Genomic DNA, 19,605 nt, shown 5'->3' on the forward strand with positions numbered 1-19,605 from the left:
TATTCAGGCGGGCAGCACAATGCAACCGTCACCACCAAATCGGCCCTTATAACCTGTGCTTCAATTACCACGACATCCACGCAGATTGCTGACGAACTGGCGATGGCACTCGCCCTTTTTCACACCAAGAGTGCGGTCATGTTAACCGACTCCCAAGCTGCCTGTCGGACTTTCTTGGCGGGTAGGGTGGCCCCACCAACTTTCCGTCTCCTCTGGCAACATCAGCCACAAAAAAACGTCGCCCTCGTCTGGACACCCGCCCACTGTATACATTGACTGGCAATAAATTACTTTGCCCTTCATCAAGCCTCCGCACTCTCCCCCCAGGCGCCAGAAGAACAAGCAGAGCCCACACCATTGGTTACATTTCGGGACATTACAGAGTATTATCGACTCGACAGACAACAATTCCCTCGACCTCACTCCAAGCTGTCCAAATCAGAAGAAACGGCTCTTCGCCGCATCCAAACGAATACCTTCGTCTATCCAATTCGCTAACGTCACCAGTTTCCCACTCAATTTCCCGCCCAATGCCTTTTTGCTCTAAGCCTGGCACACTTGTCCACATTTTATTAGAGTGTGTGCATAACCCTGACCTACCCTTTCCTTCCCCCGTCCCCCTCCATGAGCTGTGGGAGAACCTGATTACCAGCGACCACCTGGACGTCCAGCCACTACTGGCATCTAGGGCGTCGGTCGCCCGGTCATCACTTGGATTGCCGGGCTAGGGTACCACTCCTACTTTATACGGCTCATTAAAGTTTCATACTACTACTACTATAAAACACGAAATCTTTCATATAAAATAAACTTGTATTTTGTCTTCATGGCTCCTTTAAAGAAACTGTACTCCCGTGAAGTGTAAAGAAACTGTACCCCCGTATTTTCTTCGTGCCAGCAGATAGAAAAGGGTTCGTCTTCGGTCTTAATGTCGACAGCAGCCAACGCTTACTCCACCAGAGGTGCGAATGAGAGGATGACAGGGCATGTATTCGTGTACCCAGAGATCGGTACTAAATTTCGAGCTCCAGCATCGGCCTGCAGGCACTGGCGACCCATATACGACGAAACGAAGCTGTTGTTCTGGCCGGTTTTATTTGCAATCATCACGCATCAAACAAGCGAAGATTTATATGTCGGTCTATCAAAGCGCGTATTTGTTACCTGCATAATCCGGAAGACAAGATTGGCCGCCTATCTCTGCACTGGGCTGCGAATGTTGCCAAACCACGCTACTCAACTGCCGCCCCAGCCACGTAAATGCCGAGTAAATCTCTCCTCCTCCTCGCCAAACTCTCACGCTTTTTCTCACCCGTGTCGCTCTCCTCTCGATAAATACGGTGTAGGTTTGCTCAAGTAATTCAATTTTCCCGCGTTCCACGGCTCGCGCGCCATATATTAGGGCCCCTTAACGATTGCACTTTGAATGGCACCTCGAGGTCTAGCTCAGGTCCAAGCTCTTTTAAAGCGAAAGCTCTTTCGATGACGAATAAATTACGCCGAAACGACGCCTCTAATGAAGACAGTTTAGAAACTCTATTGTATTTAATGTGGTAGATGAGCAACGTAATTACTGTTTATCTCTGCGTTTATTACATACCGCAGTCCTCGGAAGAAAATAATGCGCCGTAAATTCATTTTGAGCTATTATTTGTAAAAAGAAGTCGTCCTTTGGCTAGAGAGGAAAGAGCAAGTAGTGAGTACGCACATCCGTGCTCGTTTGTGAACGCGTGCGTGTGGGTGTGGGTTGTTTTCTTGTTATGCGAACAAAAGTTGTTACAATTTATACTGGCATGCAACAGAGCATCGAAGCGATAGTAGGGCAAAGAAACATGCAGGCAGACCAATGAAAAGTAACCGGAGGCGAGATAATGGCCCCCCGAAAACAAAAAAATTTTTTGTAGTCGTGATCCCGGCATAGGACAGGCAGCACAGAATGCGTTGACTAGCGTTAACATCCAGGTACATTGGTTACCAGTTGTTACGCTGCGTAGCGTAATAGGCTGCGGTTTTGTCGTGGACAACTTCACAGGTACGCCATCTTCACGGCTCTTCCCTGTTTAGCCGTAAAATCACTTAGGGCGACTTCAGTTGCAAGAAGCGTTAAACCGATGGTTATTACGGCCTGCGAGAAGGAAACTTCTGAGCAATTTTAACTTGTAAATGGTATGGTGCGTATTAATGGTGAAGTGCGGTGAACGTATTTAACTTTGAGGAATTACCTGCACTGCGAGAAATTATTGAATGCATGTTTGTGTGTCCCCCCAACAGGTAATACAGAAAAGCGACCTTCTTTCATATATATTTATCCTACTTATGCACCCCTAACATGGTAACCAGATGTTACTAAAGTTGTTCTCAGCCCTCTCCTATCATGTACCTTCACGCAGTACATATCTTCCGTATTTTAATACTATTTTAAGCCGGAAAACTTTTTATCGTGTGCAGCGCCAGCAACAGCGACCTTTTAGGAGGGATGTGAAAAAGTTAGGGGACGCTGTGCTCTATAAAGTTCGGAAACATTGGGAGCATGACAGTTGTGCAAAGGCTCTATTTCGATGTTTCTGCGTCAAAAATTGCCGCGTATCTGCTCCTTTAATTTCAATTGTCGACGAAAGACGATAGTCGCCTGGAACAACTGTCAAGTAATTCCTCCCTTCTGTTTCCCGCTCTCCTATCATGCTCTGGCTCTCCCGTCTCGCTCCTCACAAGATAAACACGCTCGTTCCTTCCTCAAGTCAATTCAAATTTACCGCGTTGCACTGATCCACACTGGATGCCTTTATGCCAGCGCTGCCGTACGGCGAAAACGCGCGTGAATAGAGGCACCCCACTCATGCGTTTGTAGAACCCCGTTGCCCTACTCCACGTGCGTTCCATCGGAACCAGAAAGCTATCTAGGGGAACCTTTTGTTACTGTTGCCGTTTGATTTCTTAAAATTCCGTAGGGAGCTTATAGTGCAGGTGCGACAGCAGAGACGGAGAGAATTTTCGTCTACAGTGGATGCGGTGTTTTGTTTGCTATTTGCAAAAATGAAACATCCATGAATTTTATAACACTGCAAATATCCCTTATGCATTGATCTTCTGCCTCATTTCATGGGTAATGTTTTGGTCTAGTTCAACAATATTGACAAGTATAAACATTAAAACCAGAATTGGATGTTTATATATGCATGTGGGCATATAAACCTATTCTGCAGCTTCAGTTTCACTTTGGCTGGCTGGCTGAATCGAGTCGCAGGGAGACTAACGTACAGACGGACCAAAATTTCTGAGTTTAAGTAGCCCAAGAAAGGGTATAGTCTCTAAAACCGATTACATATCTATGTCATTCTGGGCAACAGCGCGAAAAAAAACGCGGACGAAAGAAACGGACAGGACGAGCGCTGTTCGTCCACGTCTTTTTTCGCGATGTTGCCCAGAATGACGCCATACCAACTTGCCCAGCTCACTACTCTGTTACATATCTATGTAGTCCTTGCTAGGGCGGTCACGGGAAGTGGTTGGGCTTTTCTGTGCACCGAGGGGTTCAGCGATGCTACCTGTGTCCCTGGGCCGTCATCCAATTCCTACCCCGATATGGGCGCGGTGTTTGACGTAGCGCGGAACGTCTTTAGAGATTTTCTCTTCGTATCTTAGTGTCCGATGCTGCGAAAGCTCTTCGTTAGCTTTTCACAACCTTTGAATCCTGCATAGGTAATAATTCTCTTTTTTAGCTGGATAGGCCAGCTAGGCTTGCGGTTACTGCAGGTCATTACATCGCGTTTCTATCAGCGCCGTTATTATACGGTTTTTTCTTGTTTCTAATTGCCTGTTCAATGCAATTGAATGGCTTGTAAAACGTACTTCAACTGTTTATAGACCCCACCGCGTGAATTACTGCCGTATTTTAAGATTATGCTCTTGCGGCTTCGCCGAATAGGGTACGGTGATGGTTTTGATTAAATTCCCGCTTTTCGCTGTAACTTTACCAAAAATGCGCCTAGCAATCTGATTTAACGAGTACAACTATCGGAAAAGTCCTGCAATAACGTGGGCATTGTCTCTGAGGGGCCTTCCTATCGCGGAAGTGAGCTAGGTTTGTTTTACTTCCTGTAATACCAGGTGTGACTCAACGCGAACCTACCCGCGCGTAAGAACCGCAAAAATTTACATCTCTAAAACTATTGAAGCTAGGAGATTCACATCTTGTATTAAGGGGCACCAGGGCTTTGTGAAAAGGAGTGCAAAAAGATTAGGACATACATGGCAGACGTACGGTAAAACTTGAAAATTCGCGCTGCTCCGCATAAACACGCCCGGCATGACGAGAATGGTCTGAAAGACAACGTTTGTAGAAACAAAGTCAGATGTAAAACTCTCCACCTCCGCATAGCCCACAATACGGCGCCCGAGGTACGCACACCGCCAGGTAGCGTCGCCGTCGCAACCGGTCACTGAAGGCGTATAGGAAAGGACGAACGAAAGCAGCGCTGGGCCGCAGCTGTATTGCCGTTGCGAGCATAATCGCGAAATATTACCGCTTGCCGTGTTTGTAAATTTTATTTACATGTGCAAGCGCTAAGTCTAGCCACATGTCACCGAAGCTACGGCGCTCAATCGGCAACAACTATTGTGAAGTGGCCGCTTGCATTTTCAAGGCCGCGGTTTTGTGTCTGCACTTCCGCATCCGTTTGGAGCATTGTCTGCCGTTTCACGTAACATAATTTAGGTTCGTTGCTGAGATGGCTGCATATTCTAACCGCCTAAGCAAAAAGTGTTTGGGTATGTTTTTTTTTTGTTTTCAAGCTAAGGAGATATTGTTACGGGATAGCCTTCTTGGCGAAGAATAGGCAGTGGGGTATCAGCTTCATGTGGTGCATGGGGCCGAGAAGGGAATAAAGACAGAGAGGACGATCGCAGTGCGCACCAACCAACCATTATCTAGGCAACCTGCTGTGTCTCCGCGGCAGTGTGTAGTATCTCCGTAAATAGCGCAAATGCAGCTATTATAGTCTCGGCTACTTCGCGCCATTCGCTCATGTCGGCAAATAAGAGGATAGTAACGGCATTTACGCTATTAACAGAGCTTCTAGGCATTGCAGTGGAGGCAGCAGCTGGACCGGACACTGTTCACTCCACGGGTGCACATAGTTACTTCCTCCACGATTAGGACGCACTTATAAATGAAATCAAGCTTTCCTTCCATTTTCTGAACAAACAAACAATAAAAACGCGTTATTACTTCGATCTTCACCTCTGCCAATAATCTTTCGCCAGCTCGCCAATGCAAAACGATGAATCTATGAGTTTATGGAGAATTTCGATTTTTTGGTGGGAGGGGGGTCGACCTCATCCTACGGGGGTGTCGGGGGATGTTGGGGTTGCTTGTGTATATCCCTGGGCAGGGTACTGGTAGTTGTGAAATCTTTTGGGGAGTGTAGAAATCCTTATGAGGGCGGTGTTGGAGGGGTGTGTATAAATCCCTAAAACGAATTCTATCATGTCTCTCAACGACATGAAGGAGTTCGTCAACGTTCAGTTGGTATCTTTGCGGATTTGGAGGAGTGCCGAGAAGTAGTCACGCAGGATGTTTCGCGTGTGCGGTTTGAATCCCCCTCTGGTTCCCTCTTTCAATTTAAATACCATACTAGGTTCCTTTTGCTTGGCAGAGTTATGGTAATTCCCGTACGCCAATAAAATAAACATGCTGGGTATTTCTCAGCATGTCAAGATGTTCACGACTTGTCAATACTTGTCAAGTTGTCATCGATAGAAAGTACGACACCATTGCCTTCGCATACATCGTATACTCGATGTTCCCGATCTTTTCTTCGACTTTCCCTTGTGCAACGCGTTTAGCTTTAATTAGAAACATAGTCCGGAGAGGTGACATTTTCTGCCATTTCAGACACCTTTTACAGTAAGCTTTTCTACCAAGCAACTGAATCAATCACAGGCTCCAGAAAGCAATGTAGATTTAGTATGTAATCCAGTCACCACCTTCAAAAAGGTCAAACCTGAAAAGAAGTAAAAGACAAAAATTCGCATCTTAGCACGTTTGAGTCATAGGCGGCACGTTTATTCACACTGTCGTCAGAAGCAATTTTTGTTTAGCTTTAGGAACAACGAGATATCAAGACAAAAAAATTAGGGCGGACGCTTTCAAGAAAATGCCACAATACTGGTGGAAGTTACACTGTTGTAGCAAATATTTCAATGTGGTTTTGTCGAAAAACGACTGTGTGAATGAAGCATGAGTTGTTTACTTCGTTTCACCGAACTAAGATTCCTTCTTGAAAGTTTAAGAGAGACAAGGGTGTTATAAAGCATAAGCCGCTTGCAAAACAAATGGTGTGGTGTCCGCGTGTATTTGTTTTAATTCGTCACCTAAATCATGGTTCTGTAAACGAGCCCGCCGAAGGTGAATTGCTTCCTTCGGAGATTTCGGACTGGTCAGGTTTCCACGCGTGGATAACAAAAATGCTCCTGGTTGCAGAACTGACGCCGGATCTTCCAGCAAGCATTGTCTTAATGAAGTCCCGAGTGAACGAGATCATTTTCTTCTTTCCTTCTTCGTCCAGTTGTAGGTAGATTGGGTTGAATGAAATGAAGGTATCTGTAAAAGATGGAATCGACAAAAAGGCTCCTAGTGGATTTCTCGTTCGAAGAAATTGTTAAGAGTGTTGAATGAGTAAATACCACGTCACAGGGCATTCGAGCACACGCAAACACCCGCCCATCTATTGCCTATTTGCAAACTTGAGCAGCGGGTGACAGACATTGCCCGATTGGAAGAGGAAAGTGGTTCCGTTCTCAATGCGTATGAATAACACATATTTGGCTCTCATTTTAACCTAAAGAGACGGCCATGATGGTGGCTGTCAAGACCGGAAACTGGTTTTCGCCGTAATTCATACTTTCATGATCACGCACTGTTGGTTACAATACATGGTAGAGAGGCGTTGTATTTTAGTCCCAAAAAATAGTCAGGAGGCGACACCTGTTTTTGTTGGAATGTTTATTGTCACGAAGTACGAGAGGACTGGCCAGACTTCATGAGCAGGATGATCTGCCCAGCAGCAGTTCTGATTAGTGGTCTGTTCTGCACCTTTAGTGATGAGCCCGACGTGATGGCGAAGATGGAGATTAGAGTCCCTCCATCACCACCTGGGCGGTGGGTGAGGGAAGCATCAACCGGCCTGAGTGGAGATGCTTTGAGATACGTCGAAACCGAACGACAAATTTTCTTGGAATCACAAACACAACGTTGTTCAAAATCAGGTATTTTAACAGCACAACAATTGCTAAAACTTCAAATCTTGAAAGACGTTGCCTATTACACAGCCAAGACACCACAAGATGGAGGCTTTCATTAGCATACGTTGCTCTGTTTAGCGAACCTTATTTCCGATCCAAGCGGTAAGGACACGAGTTGTGCGCATATTGAACGCACGTCGTGCAAACAATTACTTCATGCGGTGAGTTCCTTGCATGGCATTACGAAATTGCTTTCGAATCACGACACAGCTGCTTCACTAACGCAAGATAAGTTACCGGCGAACTTATTGTGAAGAATATTTTTAACAATCGGATCAGGTGGGAAGACCTTATCGCAGACATTCAGAACAGAAAGAGTTATAGAAAAAACGCAGGGAGCAAGCACACTCGTTTTAGTCTTATAATGGTGTCCATCGTTGCTCATCGTATGGAAATCAACGTGAGTTGAGATGTATGCAAGTCTACGAGATTTCTCCTTGGAAGACAAAACTCTACGCATAGAATAGGCGTTTGAAAGTATTACGTTTGTATTTATATCAAAATCGTTTATAATATTGAGACCTGTGTTTTCATTTGTCTTACCTGTAACGCAATCCACTGCTTACAAGATATAAAGGGGGACCGTTGCTGCTCATAGATTGTTGTTCGAACTAGAGCGGCCACGGGTTCGCTGGAAGTCTAACTGCCGAAAAAAATATGAACGGAAGTATACCAACTTATGCCACTAATCTCCGCACACAAATTAAATTCGAGCTGCCTAGACAAATCGACATAAACCTTCTCGCAACATTTTGAAGAACCGGTATTTTGTTTAATGCATTGCCTAGAGTGAGAGTGGAGCAGAAAATGACACGAGGCCTAACACCAGGGAGAATGAAATAGAACGATCAAAAAAACTAAGCTTACAGAAAACACTCTTAGTAACAGCCAATAATTTGCACAACACACGTCTGGCATTTTCAACAAGCAAATGGTGAGGGTAAAATGAAGCGCATGAGATGAAAGGCCGAACACGAATTTTCGACTCACTTTACACGTGCGCGCTTCTTATTTAACACAGCCGATAACTTCAAACTGCGCTGAAAATAAAATCTCGACATCACTTCGGGCGGGAACATTCTTTAACCTGAGCAAAATCTGATTCGAATACGCGGCTATCACATGAGGAGTCCGCTGGCCGTCGTGCTTTGTGGTCTGCTGTTTTGTTTTCCTTCATTTCTTATCACCTTACCCGATTTTAATGTCCGGAAGGTACGTATGCACTCTGAGGTATGTCGTAGTCGATGGCCAAGTAATAGTTTCGACGAATTCCGGGAGTGCCCAATATGCGGCACATGGCGTTTCCGCTCACCACCTCCATAAAATTATGTCCCCATGTATCGGATGGCACCGACATCCTTGGAAGGCACATCGCCATAGCTACTGAACGGCCACCTAGGGCAACTGATTTTTTTCGATCATCGGTCTCTTATTGAAGCAACAAGCGTGTCTTGATACCCGCCAGCTTTGGTTTATTAACTTGGCGGTTCGAACCTTTGCCAGTTTGATAGCTAGGTGATTTCAGCTGCCTGCGACAAGCGATCTCTCGCAAACCCGAGAGAACTTGGCCATCACTGCTAAATATGCAATTCCTGCCTATTCAAAATCCAAAAATGATAGCAAATTAAATAAGTCAATTCGAAAGAAACTGTTTGAAGCATACACCATCACAGTGTCTAATGAAGAGTGCGTGAGAGTGCCGAGCGTTTTGCTGCGAAAAAGGATATACAATTCATACTGACTGTTTGTTTCCGTAAAAAATCTTTTTAGAGCACATGTGTTGTAAGTGAACCTGCGCTTAGTCATTCGATTGTTATATGGTGCGTGTTATTTTGTTCGTAGTCTGTGTTTGAATTGTCAGATTAATTCTTTCATTTATTCACCCTTTATTTGGAGAGACCTAAGTACATCGTGTGCTACAGGGACAGAGAGTAAACGCTGAATCGCCTGACGAGGACTCTTCCCCTCTGCAGCTCAACAGCTGTTCGTGTACATTTTACGCAAAAGAGATAGACAGTACGGGTGCCCGTACGGATCAAATTTGCACAAACAAAAAAAATAAAAATAAAGCAACTTGTCAACTAAAAAAACACCAGCGAAAAAACTACCTTCACGATATATACAATCAAGGTCACGAGATAAAATAAAGTAGCTGATAAAACCGATTAAACAACAACAATAAAACGCTAACAACATGATCAAACAGTTACACCAACAGTACATGCATTTCCTCATGACACATTTGTATAACTATGTGTACAACGTTTCGCTGAGCACGGTGACGTCATTCACAAAATGAGGAAAAAGAAATCTCACCCAGATCACGTTAACAAAAAATGGTAGGCAATATCAATTTGTATAGTGAAGACCCAGTGACTGCCTCTCATCCACGAGGGCCGGTAGGAATATCCTCGAACGGCTTGGCTACGGCCGCGGCCGAGCGGGGACGGAGCCGCAAAACACACAGAGCCTTCCAAGAGAGATGCTCCAACGCATCAAGGTACTCCCGCTGCCCCGCAACGTCCACCCCGATCACAATCCGGGACGCAGGGCGGCCAGGGCCAAGGCCCTCACCGAGGCGCACACAAACGACACGGGCGCCCTCTACGTGGACGCAGCGAGATACCCAGACCGCCCGAACACCTACGTGGCCGTGGCGGTGAAGGCTACAACTGGTGATGTGTACAGTGCGTGCAGTGTCCGTGCTCCGACCGCCTTACAGGCAGAGGAGGTGGCGATCGCGCTCGCGCTAACACACCCGCGGTGTACCACAGTGCTTAGTGACTCGCGTTGGGCCATCGCGAATTACGCTAAGAACACAGTGTGCGATAGGGCAGTGAGTACAGTGCAGTGTCGTGCAACGTCCGGCGAGCTGGCGACGCCGGTCACCCACATCCGCTGGTTCCCGGCGCACACGAACGTCGAAGCCAGCAGTCACCCCAACCGCAACGAGACAGCGGACGCCGCCGCGCGAGAACTTTCCAACCGCGAGGCGCCCCCCCGCTCCTCCCCGGCGGACGGGCACCCAGAAACCGAACAAGAACCCCTCGCGTCGTACGGGGAAATACTACAGTGGTACAGGCTCGGCAGGCAACTCAAGCCGCCCCCCCACCCCAAGCTCACCAGAGCGGAAGCCGTGCTATACAGACAACTACAAACGAACTCGGTGATCACCCCGGTGCTGGCGCGCCACGTGTGTCCAGAGGTCTACGAAAGTGTGCTGTGCAGTGTGTGCGCGAGAACGAACGCAACGCTTGCCCACTTGCTGTGGGGATGTGAACGACACTCGCTGGAGGCAGACGGTGCAACGCGCCTGCCCGAGGACATTACGTATGCCATGAACTCGGGTGAGCACGAGGTGCAACAACGAACTATCCAGCGGCTCGAGGCTGCTCTCGCAGGGCAGAAGCGCAGGGAAGTGTCGTCGGGGGGTCGGCGGGTCAACACCCGAACACCCACCACGCACCGACCGCGCCGACGCCCGCGAGGCACTGCTTCGGGGACGACCTAATACTCGTCTAGGAAGGGCAGGCCCTGCGTGGCCGAGGCCCCTACCCTCCGCAGGAACCTTCAATAAAGTCATTTTCTCTCTCTCTCTCTCCAGTGACTGCGATACATTTTTGATATGCTGTTTAAATGCTCTTACTGAACGTGTGAAATCCATATTACCATTTAATTGAGTAAGTAAAAAAAGTGTTTGGTGTGCAGTTGTATGTTTCCGATAATTTGTGCCAGGTGTTTTTTGGCATTTTCCTCTTTTTTGTCCTATTGAATAACGAGAATCCTGATCTACGCCCGGCGTGTACACCTTATTTGGTTGTATGTACTAAAGCAATTTAAAATAGTAAAGCTGGTCTGCTTTAACATGTCGTTTTTTAAAAACAGATGCGATGTTGGTAACTAAACCTTTCAGGTAACTAAACCATTTTTAATATCACTTTGTATGGTACCTTTCGTTTCGTTTTTGTGTTGCGTTCTCCTTCATGTTTGGCAGCGCTTATGTATCGTGGTCAAAAACAAACAACCAACTAGGCTCCTTTGCGCTGGAGTAGAATGAGAACTTGTTGCTTTGACCATAGCGTAGTCCTTCGAAGACCGAGGGCTCTCTGCAGTACCGTGCAGAATCAAAATCAAACGTTAATTTCGAGACGGTATCCCTGTCCTACGCCGTCCCGTCACCCATTTATCTGTGTAGATATCATCTGTTAAACCGCACTGCCCGTAGAGCGACCAGTGGGTGCGGGTTTGAATAGGGAACGGTGAAGTGTACATGCTTCGTCGAAGAAACAGCTATCCTGTTGACAGGCTTGATGAAAAAGTAACTGTTCTGAATAGGTTTCGATGCATCACACGTAATTGGGAATTCAGACAGCTGCAACATCTATGAGTATTTTTTAAGGAACAAGGCATGTTATTGTTATGAACTGAGTATGACGAGGTGCTTTTTAAAATGCTGTGTATAAAATACCTTAAGCGTAAAGGTGTACTTACCAAAAAAACATGTTCAGAAAAGTCTCCACTTACCCAAGATTTTCTCTGGACCTAGCCTTTGTAGCGCCGGGAGCGTAAAAACTTCGGTCGCAAGTGGGATCAAACTTGTGCAATCCAAAAGCGTCGTTGTGTAGGACCTCATTATGTGCACGTCTTCTATGGCCCACGTTTTGGGTAACTCGAGCATCTGGTTGTTGCAAAAATTTCAATTAACATATAATGAGAAACGTATACCAGGCATACAAGCGCACTCGCAGAGTGCGTGAAAATGGCTGGGGTGGAAAGTCGGGTACATGCGAACCAAATCTGCAGAAATTCAGAGAACTGCCTACTAATGCGTATGATTCTTACGCCGCTTTTCTGGAATGAGAGTTCTTTACAGCCGAATATGGGTATGAGCAGAGAAAGACGTTTGATTATTTAAATGCAAATGTAAAGCGCGTTTAGTTCGCTAATTCTACTTTTTTCCCGAAGAAGCAAGGGGTACTACCGAGTTCTTTCGTTAACTCTATTTGTTAGATGTATTTCCAACGTTCTTTTGCAGGTATTTTTTTCTTAGCTCTTGATTTTTCGAAATTTTGTGCGACCAACTATCTCCATTCACGCTATTATAAGATTAAAAGAGTTAAGTCCGGAAAATCTGAATTTTTGTGGAAACGCAGAAAGGTACACGACGTACCATTTTCGCTGTTTTTATTGGTATTGTGTACGTTCTTTAGCGCAGTTTTTTCTTTTATTTTCCAGTTTTGGGGAAAAAAGTGTCCTTTTTTTTGCCACACATTTTTTGTGAACATTTTTGCTTCCTTTTTTATTTTTTGTAGGTTTAAAATTCTGTCCTACCAATTGACGCTATTTCCGCTGTCCAACGAATTCAGGCTATTGTAACGATTAACGGTGTTACTTGCGCTAAATCTGCATTTTTGTAGAAATGCAAGGCGTAACACCGTCACGGCGGTAGGGGTACTAGGCAAAAAAATGCTAGGCAGGCATAAACAATAAAAACGAAGTTCCCCCAAATTCCCACCAATACCCTGGCCTTCATCAGGGTAACGTAGAGTATTGATGAAACCCACTCGTAAGAACCAGTCACAAAAATGACCTCTTTGTAATATAAGAGAACGATGTGCTCAACGAGACTAGATTAACAAAAAAATTCAAGCTGATATCTGAGATTGCGGGTAAGCGTAATACGTACGTGAGAGTATCGGGCCCATCGTCCGGAGTTTATAATGGCTGCGAAGTAGTGGAAAATGTCAATGTCAGCCTCTATCATCAGGAGACACTCTCCTCCCGGAGCCAACAGCTTCTCAATGTTGCGGAGAGCTAGGGGCAGACCCTTCATTAGGTAGAGCGCCAGGAACGAGTACACGCGATGAAAAAGGCCGTGCTCCTGCACGAAGGCGCCAACGTCTTTCTCTATGTCCAGCTTGGCGTACTTCAATTTTGGGTGTGGATATGTCTGTGCCGCATGTTTCACCATGGATTCCTTTCTGTCTACTGCCACCAGCAAACGGCAAGGAAGGCATCGGGGTAAGAGGTATCTAAAAGAAAGAAATGCACACGTTTTAGAGAGAGCACCGCATAATATTTACAAAGTTCAGCATTGACTTAGGTTTTTCAACCAGAATTGTAGGTAATAAAAATTTTAGAAAACTGTTGATAGAACTTGACTGATTGATTGATTTTGGTGATTTTGTTGTGTATTTTCTCCGTGTAGGTTTTGCAACGACAATTTTAGGTAATAAAAATTTGAGAAAACTGTTGACAGAACTTGACTGATTGATTGATTTAGGTGATTTTGTTGTGTATTTTCTCCGTGTCCAATCCCTGTTTGTGGGTGGGTGTTATTCTGCGGGTGGTTTGTTCGATGGATGGCCACATAGGGATACTGCTAAACTTTGTCAGATGAAGCGATCATTGATTGATGTAATTGGTTGATTGTTGCTTATTTGTTATTGAAATTCTGTTTTCTTTGTTAACATTTTATGATCCTTAAGAAGATCCCGAGTTTTTCCAAATTTGTATGTATGTGTGTATGTATGTATCTATGTATGTATCTATGCATGCATGTATGCATGCATGTATGCATGCATGTATGCGTGTATGCATGTATGCATCTATGCATTGCATGTATGCATGTATGCATTCTCGTAGTTATGCCCCAGGTGCAACAATGGCCTAGTACATACCTGATAAATTGCTGTCACTGTACATTGGGTTTTTGGATTTCGGTGCCATTTGTTGTTTTTCTGACTGATGGGATGTATGGAAACTCTGCTGCACCCAATAGTTCGACGCCCGCTAAAGATACCTGGTAAGTCTATGGCGCTTGCTACTTGTCAGCTATGTTGTTATTAGGTTTTTAATGTACGCCACAATTGAAACTTGTAAGGTTAATCTAGAAGGTCACCGTGTAATAATCAAGTACTTAAAAACGATGTAAGCACTGCCGAAGAGGAAAATGGTTGAATGTTTGCAGGGAGTCCGATAGATGCTTCAGGAAGAAGGTTACTAATGTCCGTTCTTTCTTCCACCGCAGTTGTCACCGACATAAGAAATCTCTTGAGTGATAAAACAGCAATTTTGTGGTGTTTTAAATACGCAAGGAAAGCAGCTGAGATAAAAAGTTTAGTCATTTATGATTTGCGTGGCCGTATTGACTTATGTTAATGGTACCTAAAGTGAGACATAGAAGAGCGACTGTGGTCCCCTTTAAATTATTTTACTTAAATATTGCATAAGGAGAATATGCTGACAAAGACTAGGGAGCCCCACGACTTTTAATAATGTTGTGACATCATTTAGAAATTTAAAAGTGCCTAAGCATCAATGTTGGAAGCAATGTTTGCTCCTATAATAAAGATGGCTAGGACGCCGCCTGAGGGTACACTTTCATTTAGGAGGCATCGCCTGGTTGAAGATATCACAGGTAGCTTCTTTTCAAGTTTTGTATTACCAAAAGGGGGATTTCTTGTACAAAACAAACAAAAATCCCGGGCTATCTCGACTAACGTCAAACCTGGGGAGGGGCGAGACATGTAGTGTTTAGGTGTACTCTTTGCGCCTTAGCGTTTTCGCCAACGGAGATGAAACCGTTGTGGTGTAGAGGTATACAGCTTTGCTGCAAAAGTCTGTTGTATTTGAAGCACGAAGCTGTCTAGTGCGAGGCGTAAACGAGTGTCCCGGTGTATTTTAGTAGGCGTTACGAAGCGCTCCAGCGTGAGGCGTAAACGAGTGTCGCGGTGTTTTTTAGTAGGCGTCACGTTCCAGCGCAAGGTGCAAACCAGTTTCCCGGTGTTTTGGACCCTGACTACCTGGCATGATCGTTGCAACGATGACCACGACAGGAGACGCCAACAGCCCCAGCCCCAAGGCGGCTTCGGTCCTAAAAATATTGGCTTCGAATCTGATCGGCATAAAATCGCTTATTATCAGCCACGGCCTGGCCATGGCCTGTACACAATATGCAGGAAGTACATCATTACGCTAACTAGATTTTATAAGGATTTTTTTCAACAGGTATTACTACGCACAAGAAGTTAAATAACAGTACTCGCCAAGCTGTAAGGCTTTGTCACATCTAAAATGTTTATAAAGACCCGTATTAAGCTTGTTGGCCAGCAGATGCAGAAGTTTAGACAGCGGGCCACTTGACGAAGAACGAACAAGAAACGCACACAGCACAGCGCTATGTGTTGTGTACATCTGCCTCTCAGTCTTTCTTCGTCAAAAGGCGGGCCGTTTGCACTTCCGTTCCATATATTTGCTGCAACGCATATAAAACTGGAGCTTTAGTTTTCTATGTTGGGAAGCAAGTCCAGAGAAGAGAAAGTCCAAAAGCCAAGACTTGCGAATCCTGTGCCTGTGTGGCCGGGTTACGTGACTAAAGCGGAGACCTTTGACAGATTACCTTTCATCAAGCTTAGTAGCAAAAATTATAGCCTGTTTGGTCTGCCTGCTGTCAGACACAGAAAGATAAAGAAGGTTCCCCAGTTTTGAAAGGTAACTATGTACTGCAGGTCTGACTGTGGTTTAATACTTTTTAAAGCCAGCTACCTCTCTCGCATAGAATTTCTATTCTGCACGAGATGATTCTATGCAGTACGCTATGAGCAAGGTTGGCTGCAAACCTTCTCACTTCACGGCAACTGCCGTCGAAAGACGGTAGCTTTGTGTCACCTCTGCCACGTGCATGCCTCTCTTTCCTGCACGATTCACCTCTCAAGCTCTTCTTCTCCCGTATCGCTCCTCCCACAACGAGCACGGAGAAGGTTTGCCAAGTTCCTCCAGTCTTCCAGCGTTTTGTTACTGCTTAACTCTAAACACTTCCAACACCACCATGGTGCCTTACACACAGGATCCCGCAGGCTGCTTTGCATTTTGGGGTGAAATATTTTTTACGCATTTATTACCATTACCATGCCATTACCAATACCTTTACTATTACCATTACCATGCATACGAAGGATACATTTCTTTTCCATAAAAGAGAATTGCGAGCACCAGTAAGGCAGAGATGTTTTGCCTGATGTATGGCTAAAGATTTGCTTTTGCACAACAATGTTGAAAAGTACAAAGTATGTTTCCACAGTTAATAGTTTGGAATGGCCTTGCCTTTACAAAAATCTCGTTCAAGAATTCTCCTACATTTTGTCGGCTTGGTTGAAACAAGGGAATCAAGGACACACGTAGAGAGAGATAAAAAAAGACCAACATTTTCCAATTAAGTGGCCCAAAAAAGGCTATCGCCTCGTACTTAAGTGTAAAGCTTCCAGGTCCGCATCCGATATCAATAAACTGCTGATTCTCTTCGGAGCCATACCGCCGGAAAGCCAGGTGGAATTTGTCCAGGATTTGAGCATGGGATTTTGCGTAGCGTTCGACGTTTACATCGTATGCTTCGGCATTTTCTGGTTCTGGGATTGAGTCATTCCTCCGTTGTGCGGTAACGCAGTTGATGTCGGCCATACTGGAAGAAAACAAAGCAACATGTTCTTTATTTCTTTATAGTGTGTACTGCGTTTGCCAAAGGGTCGCACGCGGGTTCGGGGGGGCTTAGATAGGAGTCCTCTTACTGTATGCTTCAGAGAACAATTGTGACAACTAGCAAGTCGGGCTTAGGGGAAAGTTCAACTGCCCCGTAACCCTTTCAGTGTTTATTAGGCGTCCAGAGAACCTTTATTTGCCAAGAAATTAACGATGAAAAAGCGTTTCTTCTTTCGCGCCATTTCATAACGTTTCGCGTGACGCGAACGGCGATCGGAAGCAAGTGAGGCAGGCGTGTGGTCTAGCAGGAAAACTACCACCTACCAAGCAAACCATCGCGCCGCAGGAGCCACGGGTATACTCTCGGCGTACACGACAAAACAACTTGCCCGCCCTGTACGTCCATACCTGCCGCTCTGTGTGCGGCAATCTTGGTACCGCACACGACTTGCGATAGTGGTTAAACAATGAGAATCTGGCGCCCCTCCGTTAACTTTACGTACAAAATGTCTAGCGGACAGCGCAATCTCAGTCAGAACGATGGCAGGGGCACTCTTTCGCTTTGCAGTCTCATCTCGGGAGCTCAAAATGGTGTGTGCGATTTTTTGATTGATTTGATTGATTGATTGTGGGGTTTAACGCGCCGACGCAACGCAGACGATGAGGCGCGCCGTAGTGGAGGGCTCCGGATTAATTTTGACCACCTGGGGATCTTTATCGTGCGCCGAAATCTCGTACACACGGGCGTTTTTGCTTTTCGCCTCCATCAGAAAAGCGGCCGCCGCGGCCGGGGCGATTTTTTGAGTCCACCTTGTTCTATTTTAGTGGATCCTTTACGTGCAGCGTTTTCCTTGTTTCCAGGATGCCCATAAAACTGCTTGGTCGAAATCCACCACTGTAGCGCCTGTTTCGATAGGGGTTCGCGTATATAACACTGAACTTCAGTTATACTGCGTAGTTCATCATCATCTTCATCATTGCCATTATCGATAATTCTTATCTGGGTGCGCTGCAGGAAGAAGGCCTCTCCACTGACCTCCACACGCTGCTGTCCTCGCTGCCCTAGGAAATTCTTCGCAGTCTAATTTCGGTATTTCTTCTCTCGATCGAGTTAATGACCGTCCTCGTTTACTCCAGTCTCCCGGCATCGATCCGGTTACTCTCGTGAGACACCCGTAGGCGGTTCGTCTCACAAAATGGCCAGCACAAGTCCAATTCGTTTTCTTCATTTCAGTTACAATATCTTCTACTCGAATTTTCTCCCTGATCCACAGTGCTCGTTTCTGTCCCCAGTGTTACCCCTAGTCTTAGTCGCTGCATAGCCCGCTGGGCCGGCCTTAGTTTGCTTGCCAGTTGTTTCATAATGCGCCACGTTTCCGCTCCTTAAGTATTCACCAGCAGCATGCATTGGTTGTATACCATTCGTTATGAAAAGTGGGAGTTTACTCTTCTATATTTGTGAGTGCTTGCAGGATGAACAGCAAGCCACCCTGATTCTGCGGCGGCTTTTTTTCTCCTAGTTGGGATCAACTCTGACCATCCGGCCATTACAATTAAATTGTACGTGCTCTAGAGTTTCGTTACCCATGATGAAGAGGGCGGATTCCGCATATTTATTGTCATAAGGTTCGGTTTTTTCGTAGTTAGTTTTAGCCCAAAGGCGAATCTTTTTGATTGTAGTTCTTCAAACTGTGCCCTCTGCAAACCTCAAATGGTTCGTGCATCCTCCGTTAATCCGCAACTGTACGCCTTCCCAGCCATGCTCCCTGAATAATTCCTCCGGATATGCTGTGAACAATTTTGGGAAATTGTGTCGCCCCGTCGCACTCCCTTTCGGATACGGAACTTCTGGCATGGCTTGAGAAGGATTACCCCGCCCGAACATCACTTCTATATCGTGTAGGAGTCTTACGTCGTCATCATCGTTATCGACAGCCTATCTACGCCCACTGCAGGGCAAAGGCCTCTCCCATTATTCTGCAATTACCCCGTCCTGTGCCAACTGTGACCAATTTATCCCCACAAACTTCTTGATCTCATCTGCCCATCTAACTTTCTGCCGCCCCCTGCAACGCTTGCTTTCTCTGGGGATCCACTCTGTTACCCTTAATGACCAACGGTTATCTTGCCTTTGCATTACATGCCCTGCCCACGTCCATTTCTTCTTCTTAATCTATACTTCTTCGGCACCTAACTCAAACAACAGGACAAATTGTTCACATGCTCCACCGAATCACCACGAAGACTAGAGGGATGAAGGAAGGAAGAGACACACTACGGCTTGTCCAAGCTTTCATCATCTCTCGGATCAATTACGCCATCCCGTATGCGATCCTCTCCAAAAGCGACGTAACCAAACTTGATACACTCATTCGGAAAGCATTCAGACAAGCACTGGGTCTCCCCGTCAGCACGGCAATGGATAGACTTTTCAAACTGGGAGTACACAGCACTGCGAAGGAGCTCATAGAGGCTCATTTGGTAAACCAGCACTACCGTCTAGCGACCACAAGAACAGGACGCCAACTGCTTGGTCGCCTTGGATACAATACCCCAGAAGAACAAGACAGTTCTTCCATGGACATACCCACAACCATAAGGCAAAACTTCTATGTGGCTCCTATTCCACGGAATACGCACCCTCAGTTTCACTAAGGAAGACGTGCGGCGAGAGCACCCATGGATCAAACCCCAAAACTGTGTACACGGACGCTGCCGACTACGCTCGCATGGATACGATGACAGCTGTCGTCACCACATGCACCGAGCATGTCGCCAGTGTAACACTTACTGGAATCAACACTACCCAAGCAGAAGAAGCAGCCA

At 45.8% G+C, this 19,605-nt stretch overlaps 1 long non-coding RNA gene across 1 annotated transcript; it reads right to left on the reverse strand.

Annotated features, from left to right (window-relative positions):
* Nucleotides 1-6,059: 6,059 nt before the first annotated feature.
* Nucleotides 6,060-16,768, reverse strand: LOC144139120 (uncharacterized). The gene is made up of 4 exons (XR_013316060.1): nucleotides 16,550-16,768; nucleotides 12,989-13,334; nucleotides 11,827-11,980; nucleotides 6,060-6,601 (listed from the first exon to the last, which is right to left on the reverse strand). It is a non-coding gene; the product is annotated as an uncharacterized LOC144139120 (long non-coding RNA).
* Between the last annotated feature and the right edge of the window lie 2,837 nt (nucleotides 16,769-19,605).

The sequence above is a fragment of the Haemaphysalis longicornis genome, unplaced genomic scaffold (assembly GCF_048455015.1).
Source record: "Haemaphysalis longicornis isolate Haplotype H1 unplaced genomic scaffold, Haemaphysalis longicornis Haplotype H1 scaffold_5, whole genome shotgun sequence".
Taxonomy (NCBI): Eukaryota; Metazoa; Arthropoda; class Arachnida; order Ixodida; family Ixodidae; genus Haemaphysalis; species Haemaphysalis longicornis.